Raw genomic sequence first — 9402 nt, 5'->3', positions numbered from 1 at the left:
GAAAGAACACAAGGCCTAGGAATCCCTGGACTAGAGAAGGTGGGATTACGGTAAAGCCATATTTTATGTGCCTTGGTGGGCATAGGAATCCTTGACTAGTGAATGGTGGGATATATGGTAAATCCTAGAGGTATGTGCCCTCAATCAGGCCTAGGAATCCTTGACTGGTGAATGGAAAGATATATGGTAAATCCTAGAGGGTGGAGTCTTGATTAGATGTAGGAATCATCGACTTTTGTATGGCGAGATATACGATAAAGCCTAGATACTAGGAGATAAGAAAATTCCTCATGGTGTAGGTGGAGAAATTTGGTGGCATCCATGCTTGTTTAGGGCCTAGTGATCCGGTGGGGATTGCGGTAAAGCCTAAGGAAACCTGGTTTGGTTTGGTTTTGAGTCCCACATTCATGCTTGGAATATGGCACGGGGTGATTAGTTGAAAGAAAGATTTGGTTCAATCAATCTATGGTTGGGTGGTTCATGGAAGTCCCAAACCTGGTTGGCTTATGCATTCATTAATAAGAGCTCTTTCTCCTTAGTATTTCATGTGTAAATGTACTGGCTTATATGTGGATTTTATGGTTGTTGTATCCTTGTTATTTATGCTAGTTACATGCTAGTTATGAGCATGTTTTATGACAGACTTGATGTATGGCTCTCATCATGTTTTGATTTGCAAATGAATGTACAATGAATATATGACCTAATAGATGATAATGCATCTATTTTGATATGGCAACAATGCTTCTTTACGAATCTTAGATAAGTATGAGACCCTTATGCTCAGATATGTTGTTATGACCTATAGATTGCATATTTGTGACATGTTTGACAATTCCTGTCATGGATAGTGGGGGTTCGGTCAAGTCCTTACTCAAGTGTTTTCATTAGTGCCTTTGTTTCAATGTGATTTATCATTCCTGAAAGTTTCATGAAGTTCTGGGCAGTGGCCTAAGTCCTCGCCTTGAAAAATTGGCACAGAATCTGTGGTCGCTGGCTCAGAATAGCCTGGAAAATTCCACAGTCCCTGGCATTCTTTGTTGTGAGCATGTTTGGAAGGATTTTGTCGCATGCATGCTTTTTCATTGGAGCAACTGAGGCTCTAAGACAATAAAAAGATACGTTGTCTTAGTGGTTAGGCACCTGGAAGGGTTGGTTACCTCCTGAAGGGTCTATAGCTCTTGGGGAAGGTCAGTTTGGTTGTGTTTTTTCGGTTCCACTTCCCTGACTATACTTGGAGAGTTGAATCACACCATAGTATCCTCTCATCACATGATACAGAAATACAATTGTGAAAATATTAATTTCAATCTCAAGGAGATGAGTCCAGTATGGATGGTTGGTGCTTTGGAGTTTTAACTACTCAAATGCAAGAAAATGCCCAAAAGGTCCAAACTTTTGTTCTACATCATTGATGCGTTAATTGTCATACACTAGAATATTGTAGAGGAGTGACGACAGACGAGTATTCAATGTAGTAGACAAAATCAATGGTAGATCCCTATGTGTATGCAATACTCTTGCAGATTGCCTAGTTTTAAACTCTGTTAAGGAAGAAGCTAACCCTTACTTTTGCTGCAATTTTTCTCTAGGTCTCAATGCCATTTTCTTAGTTTTCAGTGCATTACTATATTGTAGGGGGATTTCAAGCAACACCTAATTATTAGCAGCTTTCTAATAGATCCTATACTCAGGAGATTTTTTTTCTCCTTCTTGTAGATCTTCCTCTAGATTTGGTAATGCGTTATTGGTTCTCTTCCAAAGTTGAAGCACTTTTCTCTTCTCATCAAGAAGGGTATGCTGGTGGACATAAATGATTTCCATAGCCTCCTCTTTATCTTCCATGTCTGCCCAACATGCCCTACCCTTTTTGAAGGGGGAAGGGAAAGAGTTTAGTGTTGTTTTCCTTCGCCCTGCATGATTTCCTAATTTTGGGGGTGAGATCAGCCACATTAGATCTATGAGGGTGTAGGGTGATGCCTTGACTAGGGATGATGGAGCCTACTGAACTACACTCACTGCTAGAGTTTCTTGGCTGATTAGACGGTGGTATTTTTTTGCCTCATCCTGCCAGAATGTGTTTCCTCTGAGGCTTTTTTGGTTTTTCGGTTCTCTTAATAAAACATTTTATTTATCAAATCCTTTATGGCATGCTCCTAGTTGGTTTATGTATGTATATTCAACTTATGGTCCAACAACAACTCCAAACACACGTCTTTTAATTCTACTATCCTCAACCATGGGATTCTGGTCTTGAGATGTATACTGCAAGAAATGAACATGTGAAAGGATTGCTTACATTCTTTTATATATTATTGTTATTTATTTGCATGTATATTTGTAACATGATAACAATTTAAAATACATAATTGTTTTCCTTTCATGAAAGTTCTAATGCTTCATCTTTGCTTCCTATTTTGTTAGATTTGTTGTCCCATTGCAGTGGATGGACTCTCTTTGTTTTCCCTATTTGTGTTATGCTCGTTTACTTTCTTTTGCAAGGTTAACATTTTGTTTACAACTTTTCGTTCACCGTGAATGAATGGGTTGAATGAATATATTTGATTGGTTATTTGGGTATTTTAATATGTAACATGTAAAGGTGCACTAATGAGTTAAAGAGACTTCAGTGTTGAATGAATTGGCTCATAAATTATTAAACTTTACTTGGATAGGATAGTATACTTAATTGGCTATAAGTTAATATATTTAATTGGTGATTTCATGTGTTAATATGCATACATTTGTATAATACACAACCCATGCTCATGTTAAGACAATGTATGTTTATGTTTATAAAGCTTATGACTTTTAGGTGAAGGGACAAAAACCTTTGATTGAAAGAGGCTCTTTAAATTGTACATTTTGTAGACTCGAAAAATTCTTTGTTATATTTTTTTCTTTTAAATACCTTTACGGTTATAATATGGTATATTTTTAGGTTTTATTTTGAGTGTTAGTTATTAATTGGTTAACATGTTTACTAAACACAAATTTATCCTAATCAAATCTTATTTGAACAATTCTATAGACTTAAGCTATGAGTCAATTACAAGTGAGACTTATCATGTTTACAAAACACAAATTTGTTTGAGTCAAATCTTATTTGAACAATTCCATAGACTTTAGTTGTAATCGTTTGCTAGATAAGTTACAAGTCAGTTGCTAATTTAACCTATTTTTGTGTCATTTTAGAGCTTTCACTACCTACAATTTCCTTAGGTTCTCTGTGTTTACCCAATCCAATCCTAATTTCCCTACAAAAATCTACTCAACAAATAAGTTTTGATTAATTTTCACTTCACCTTTCCTCCTTTACAAAATTATTATTATGTTGTTAATGATGTGAAACTGTGTCATATGATATGATGATACTCAATAAATATGAGAGATGTTATAATGTTTAAATCTTCTTAAACAATGAAAAAAGTGCTCCATTACCATAGCAACAACTCTTTCCATTTCTTATTGCTTATATCAAGATTTTGAATCTCTTTCCACGATCATGTTTGAGCAACCTTAAGTAAAAACAATTTTTCAACAATGTGATCCATTAATAAATTATTTAGACACCTTCTTAATCCTTCAAAAAAGTTATTGAATATTTTTCTATCTAGACTTTCGATGACATCATCAACTCCTACCTTCCTGAATTTAGAAGCTCTATTAATCTACATGTAGATCTAAAAATTGTCCTAAAAATCAGATATAATAGTGCATATTAAAAAAACATAATAACACAAAAGTTCTGGAAAACAATTCCACATTCTATTATGAGAGAGAGGTCATCAAGGCCCCTTCTTATTAACTTAATTACAAATAGTTTTGTTTTGGAAACATCATTGCTTTCCTTTTTATGTTTCCCAACTAATGTTCATGAAAAAGGTAAATACATATTTTAGAAACATCAAATAAATTTATTAGATGTTTATTTCCTCAATATGAGTTGCCTTAGCCTTTCTTGGTTATCACATTCTTCCTTGTTTAGAGTTGTCAACGTCCCTTGCTTCCACCACCACTTCCATTTCTGCTACTTATGTCCCATCACTTGTTTTTTTTTTTTTTTTTTCAATTAGGAGAGGAGGAAGTAGTAGGGGAAGAATAATTGAAGGACTTGGAAGGAGAGAGACTGTGAATTGAGTCTGTTGAGGGCTTGCAAAGGATGGATAATCAATATATCCTTTCACCTAATTGGAATTGAAATCAAAATTGTAAAATGCGGAGAAATAGTATTTGCAAAGCTTAAGTTATCGGGCCTAGCATGAGGGACATCCATATTTTATGGAGTATAATGTTTGTTGTGGTGTTTTGTATTAGAAAATCAACTTACCTGGAATAAGGTTAATAATATATTTATTAGCAACATTATCTCTATGTTATAAATCCATTACAAAATCATATTTACTAGAAATAAAATATAAATAAATTAAAGTTGAGGATAAAATTAACATTTACTTAATATTTACTTGGAAACAAGATTAAAATTCAAACTCTAAAATTGAAAGTAATTGAAAATTGAACATGACTCTTGATTCTAGGCTCCATGGCATTAGATACAATCAAAAACTTAAATTTAAAAATATTAAAAAAACACTAAAAAAAAATTTAAATTTAATATACCAATTGTTATTTTCTTAATTACTGGAACCTAAATACAACTTCTTTAACTTAAAAATCCTATTGACATCCCCTGTTACCTTTTCGAACAATGGCTAGTTATAAAATTTTATTGCTAGATTGTTCCATAGATATTGAAATGGTAATTTGAATGGCTGGCCCACAACATACAGTTGTTGCTGCACGCATAGACCTCCATAGCATTTAGATTGTTCCATAGATATTGAAATGGTAATTTGAATTGCTGGCCCACAACATACAGTTGTTGCTGCACGCATAGACCTCAATAGCATTCATGCGAGATATTGAAATGGTAATTTGAATTGCTGGCCCACAACATACAGTTGTTGCTGCACGCATAGACCTCACGACCCTTCTCCAAGTGAAATCCATGTGCCTCTTGTGCTTGGAACCCTCAATGGCAGGGATTTAATTTGTGGAAACTAAGGTCTAAGATTGAATTGTTTAAAACCTGGCCGATTTACCTAGTCCTCCAACCTCCTTCGACCTTCATTTGCATTTTGGGTTTCAGAGGTTTTGGCTCATTGGGTGTATGAGCTGTCGATTAGGAGTTTGTGGCTATCTTCCTTCTATTAGACTTGTACATTTCTAACAGGGAGCCCCTGAACTTCTAGAGCTAGCTTTGTGTTGCTCGGGTATTTCTTTTAAAGTTACACTTCTAAATTGCTAACAAGGAACCCCTGAACTTCTAGCCCTAGCTTCGTGTTGCTCAGGTATTTATTTCAAAGTTTATTTGAGGTATTTAATTTGTCCTATTCATTTTCTTCCTGCTTTGATGTTCATAAAATTGCTATCGTATGCAGGTTTCATGGCAATAGGTTTTCAAATTGCAGACTTACTATAAGGGGCAGGGTTTTTCTTGAGCGAGGATCTTCAAAGTCGAACTTAGGATTTTACAGTTTTTCTCTTGTACTGCAAAGGTAAACTCTTTCCCCTTTGTTTCATCGCTTTATGACTTTTAGAACTTTATTTAGCTTATTGATAAACCCGTGGTCATTTCCAGGTGGATACCACTCAGGTTACTTTCGTGTATGGTCTCTGCGAATTCTCTGATGAATAAATTTATTAGCTCTCTTCTTTTTAATTCCAAACGCTGGATTTTAATTATTCGTATTACCCTTTCTATGAAGAATGTACTCAAAACATTCACGTTGGAAAACAGAGAAATTCTCTCTCTGCCGTTAACGTCAATCACTATAGCTGCAAAGGTTTTTAAGCTTTTAAAGCTTTTAATTTCAATTCCATTGTCCTCATCATCTTTATTTATTACGCCGTAAGGCATTTGCATTTCCCTTTCGGGGATGTTTCCTGGAGGTATGCGAGCTAGGGCTTCATGAGACAGAGTCGGTCTGTTTACAAGTTCGGGTGTCCGGTCTTTGGCCTTGTTTTGTCTCAGGTCGGCTAGGTATGTGTTAATATATGATTTTATGTGTATTTTCGTGCCGCTCGTTTAGACGTTCTTCGCCACTTTCCAGTTATTTTAGCTGAAATCCAGAGAGTTCCAGTTTTTGTTGCAAGATCTGTTTTTTTCTTTCTTTGAAAACAGTGTCTGTGTATTCAGTGATGTTTTGGATTCAGGTAATTATCGTTTCAGACAATCAGATAAAATTCCATTTATTTACTCGAACTCGGTTTTTGTGACAATGTTCTTTAACTCTTTCCCTGTAGAAAGTTCAGTTTTTTCAATCATTAATTCTTCTGTATCTGTTTCTCATCTCTGTTAGAAATCTGGTGTCTTTTCATTCTTTCAGTAGCTTACATCTGCACAGTTTCGTCAGTGTCTGTACTTACATAACTATAAATTTGAGTTGGCCGTTGCCTGTTCTGTAACGCCCTTTTTTTCATTGTGAATATAAAATTTTCTTTAGGGCAATATTCAGATTTCTGGTAGGACTTTGATTTTACTTGGTTTGAATTTCATGTGCTATTTATTATTCTAACTTTTGGTCAGTATTAATTGTATAGTGAGGGTTTGTTATATTCTCACGCTTTTGCGCATACTTGGTTTGTGATATGTGTACTTCTCAAACGTTTCAGTTCTATGAAGAATTTGGCTCAGGAATATTTTTGAAATTTGCCATCTCTATGTTCAACGTGCTTTCTTTACAGGTCTAAGGGTTCTTTTGAACTAATTGAGATAGTAATGTTCGTTTCATTGTGAGGACCATGTATTACAAAACGTAATGTCGGTGATGTACATTTATTAAGCTCCATGGTGTGGTTTGCCTCTCACAATTTTAATCTGTTTGATGGACAGTAGGTTCTAGGCTTTGAAGATCTATTGAGGAGTGGTATTTGCAGTCTCTGCTCTAGCCAGGGAACGAAGGACTATTCAATCGGCGTGGGTGTTTAGAGGGAAAAAAAAAGTTATGGCTGAACTGGAGCATTTGCTGCTAGAAGCAGCTGGTCGAACATCTACCAATGATGGAAAGCAAAACCGAAATCCTGCGAAAGGGAGACTGGAAGATTCTGATTCAGATGATGGCAGTGACTCGAAATACATTGATGACGATGATTCAGATGATGCTGGGACAGCAAATAGGAAGGCTTCTGGGTCAAGAATGCCCCTGAAAAAGAGATTTGATTCTGGTGACAAGGATGATGATGACAGGGGTCGCCATGATGATTCCGATAGCGAATTATCCATAGGAAGTGATTTATACAAAGATGATGAAGATAGGGAGCAGCTTGGGAAAATGTCTGAACTGGACCGGGAGTTGATTTTGGCAGAACGAGCAGAAGCAAGGGATAATTATTTAATGCGTAAAAGGGCTCGCCAAAACGAGATTAGAAATCAACAACGGAAAGAAACAGGACCTCCATCTTCACGGATGCGCTCTTCTGTGAAATCGACAAGGTCTGTAAAAGAAAATGCTTTGAGTGAATTGGTAGCAAGGCGGCAGAAAGCACAGGATTCTGACATTCAGCGTAAGCGGAGAGATAATACTGGTTCATCTAAGGGGCGGGATTCGTCACCTAGTAGAAGAAAATCTCATGCGAGTCCGAGCCTTAGTTTGTCATCCTCTAGTGAAGGAGAAGGAAGTGGAAGCAGTGGCGAAGAATCAGATAGTGATGGTGATGGTCCCGGATCTGCTGACACTCCCAGCTTTGAAGATATTAGAAGCATAACAATAAGGAGATCAAAACTTGCCAAGTGGTTTATGGAACCATTCTTTGAGAATATCATTGTGGGCTGCTTTGTAAGAATTGGGATAGGAATGTCCAGGTCAGGACAGAGTACTTACCGTCTTTGCATGGTAAAAAATGTTGATGCGACAGACCCTGATAAACAATACAAGTTTGAGAACCGCACCACATACAAGTATTTGAATTGTTTCTGGGGTAGCGAGAGCAGTGCAGCAAGATGGCAGATGGCCAGGGTGTCTGATTCACCTCCACTTGAGAAAGAGTTTTCAGATTGGGAACGGGAAGTAGAACGCAGTGGTGGTCGGATGATTAGTCGAGCAGAAGTTGAGGAAAAAATAAATGCGCTAAAAAAGATAAATCAATTTGTGTATTCTGCAGAAACTGTAAAACAAATGTTGCAGGAAAAGAAGTTGGCTTCCAAAAGGCCATCGAATGTGGCTGCTGAAAAGGACAGGGTTAGAAGAGAGATGGAGCTGGCGGAGAGCAGGCATGATTATTCAGAAGTTGAGAGAATTAAAGTGAGATTGAAGGAACTAGAAGTCCTTTCTCTTCAGAGCAAAAGCAAGGATGCAAAAGCCTTGATGCTAGCAGAAATGAATAAGAAAAACAAGGCTGAAAATTTCAAGAACGCTTCTGAGATCAAACCTCTAAACCTTAATCTTAAAGCAGGTGAAGCAGGGTATGATCCTTTCACTCGGCGTTGGACTCAATCTCAAAATTATTATGATACAAAGGCGAAGGTTGCTGAAGACAACACTGATGCGAACAAAGAGGCAGATGCAGCCAAAGTAGAGGAAGCCATAGCAATAGAAACTGCTGAGGATGATGGAAAGCTTGTCGACACTGATGCTCCTGTATCAGAAGATGCAAAGGTGTATTCTTTGCATGATTTTGAACTTCAAGTTTCACTTGCTGGACTGCAGAAGTATGGGGGTGCTCAAGGGGCCCCTTTAGCTTTTATGGCTAGAAAGCAGAAGATTGAGTCAACTTGTGGAGTGCAAGTTCCTAGCAATGATGGAAGGAGGCATAGTCTGACATTAACTGTGAATGATTACAAGCGTAGAAGAGGCCTGCTGTGAAAATAAATAATGATATTTTCTCTGCTTGTTGGTTTCCCCATTTAATTTTTATATGAAAGATTCGGAAATTTCCTTTTGGGATTGCCAGAAACATATGCAGAAAAGCCTTAAAGTGAACATTTTTGTAAATTGTTTCAAATTCTATATGTAGTGTGCCATTATAGGCACTTTAAAACACAACTGCAATAACCTAGTCAACCAAGGATTGTCTTTTAACAGTAGCAACATCATGGATTGTTGTCAGGCATGAAATCAACAATGTGTTAGAAATATAGGCTGTATTTTCTTAACATCTAAAGTTCAAGGGTGTTTTTTGTCTCAACCATTCTGTTAAAAAATGGTATATAATGTTCCAAAAGGATTCCTTTCCTCTAAGTAACGCTATTCCACTGCAAGTTATCATGAAGTTGGTGAAACATGGCATTTTATGTTGTTTGAGATTGATGTTGAGTGATGCCTTTTTCTAAATTATTGTTGAAATATGTAGTGTTTTTCAGATTCAGGTAATAAATGCTATGTTTTATTAATTTCTGTTGTT

The 9402-nt window shown here is 36.5% G+C and overlaps 1 pseudogene across 2 annotated transcripts; it reads left to right on the top strand.

Annotated features, from left to right (window-relative positions):
- Positions 1-4801: 4801 nt before the first annotated feature.
- Positions 4802-9089, top strand: LOC149200144 (protein RTF1 homolog pseudogene; annotated as a pseudogene). Of its 2 annotated transcripts, none has more exons than XR_016253800.1 (3): positions 4802-5351; positions 5442-5558; positions 6899-9089. The product of XR_016253800.1 is annotated as a protein RTF1 homolog pseudogene, transcript variant X2 (transcript). The 2 variants fall into 2 exon arrangements; XR_016253799.1 differs by having other exon boundaries at positions 6896-9089.
- The last annotated feature ends 313 nt before the right edge of the window (positions 9090-9402 follow it).

The sequence above is a fragment of the Pinus tabuliformis genome, chromosome 2_1 (assembly GCF_031772625.1).
Source record: "Pinus tabuliformis cultivar Carrire ecotype Pingquan chromosome 2_1, CPIR1, whole genome shotgun sequence".
Lineage (NCBI taxonomy): Eukaryota > Viridiplantae > Streptophyta > Pinopsida > Pinales > Pinaceae > Pinus > Pinus tabuliformis.
The sequence above is the reverse complement of the archived record's forward strand: the minus strand, read 5'-3'. Positions and strand labels throughout refer to the sequence as shown.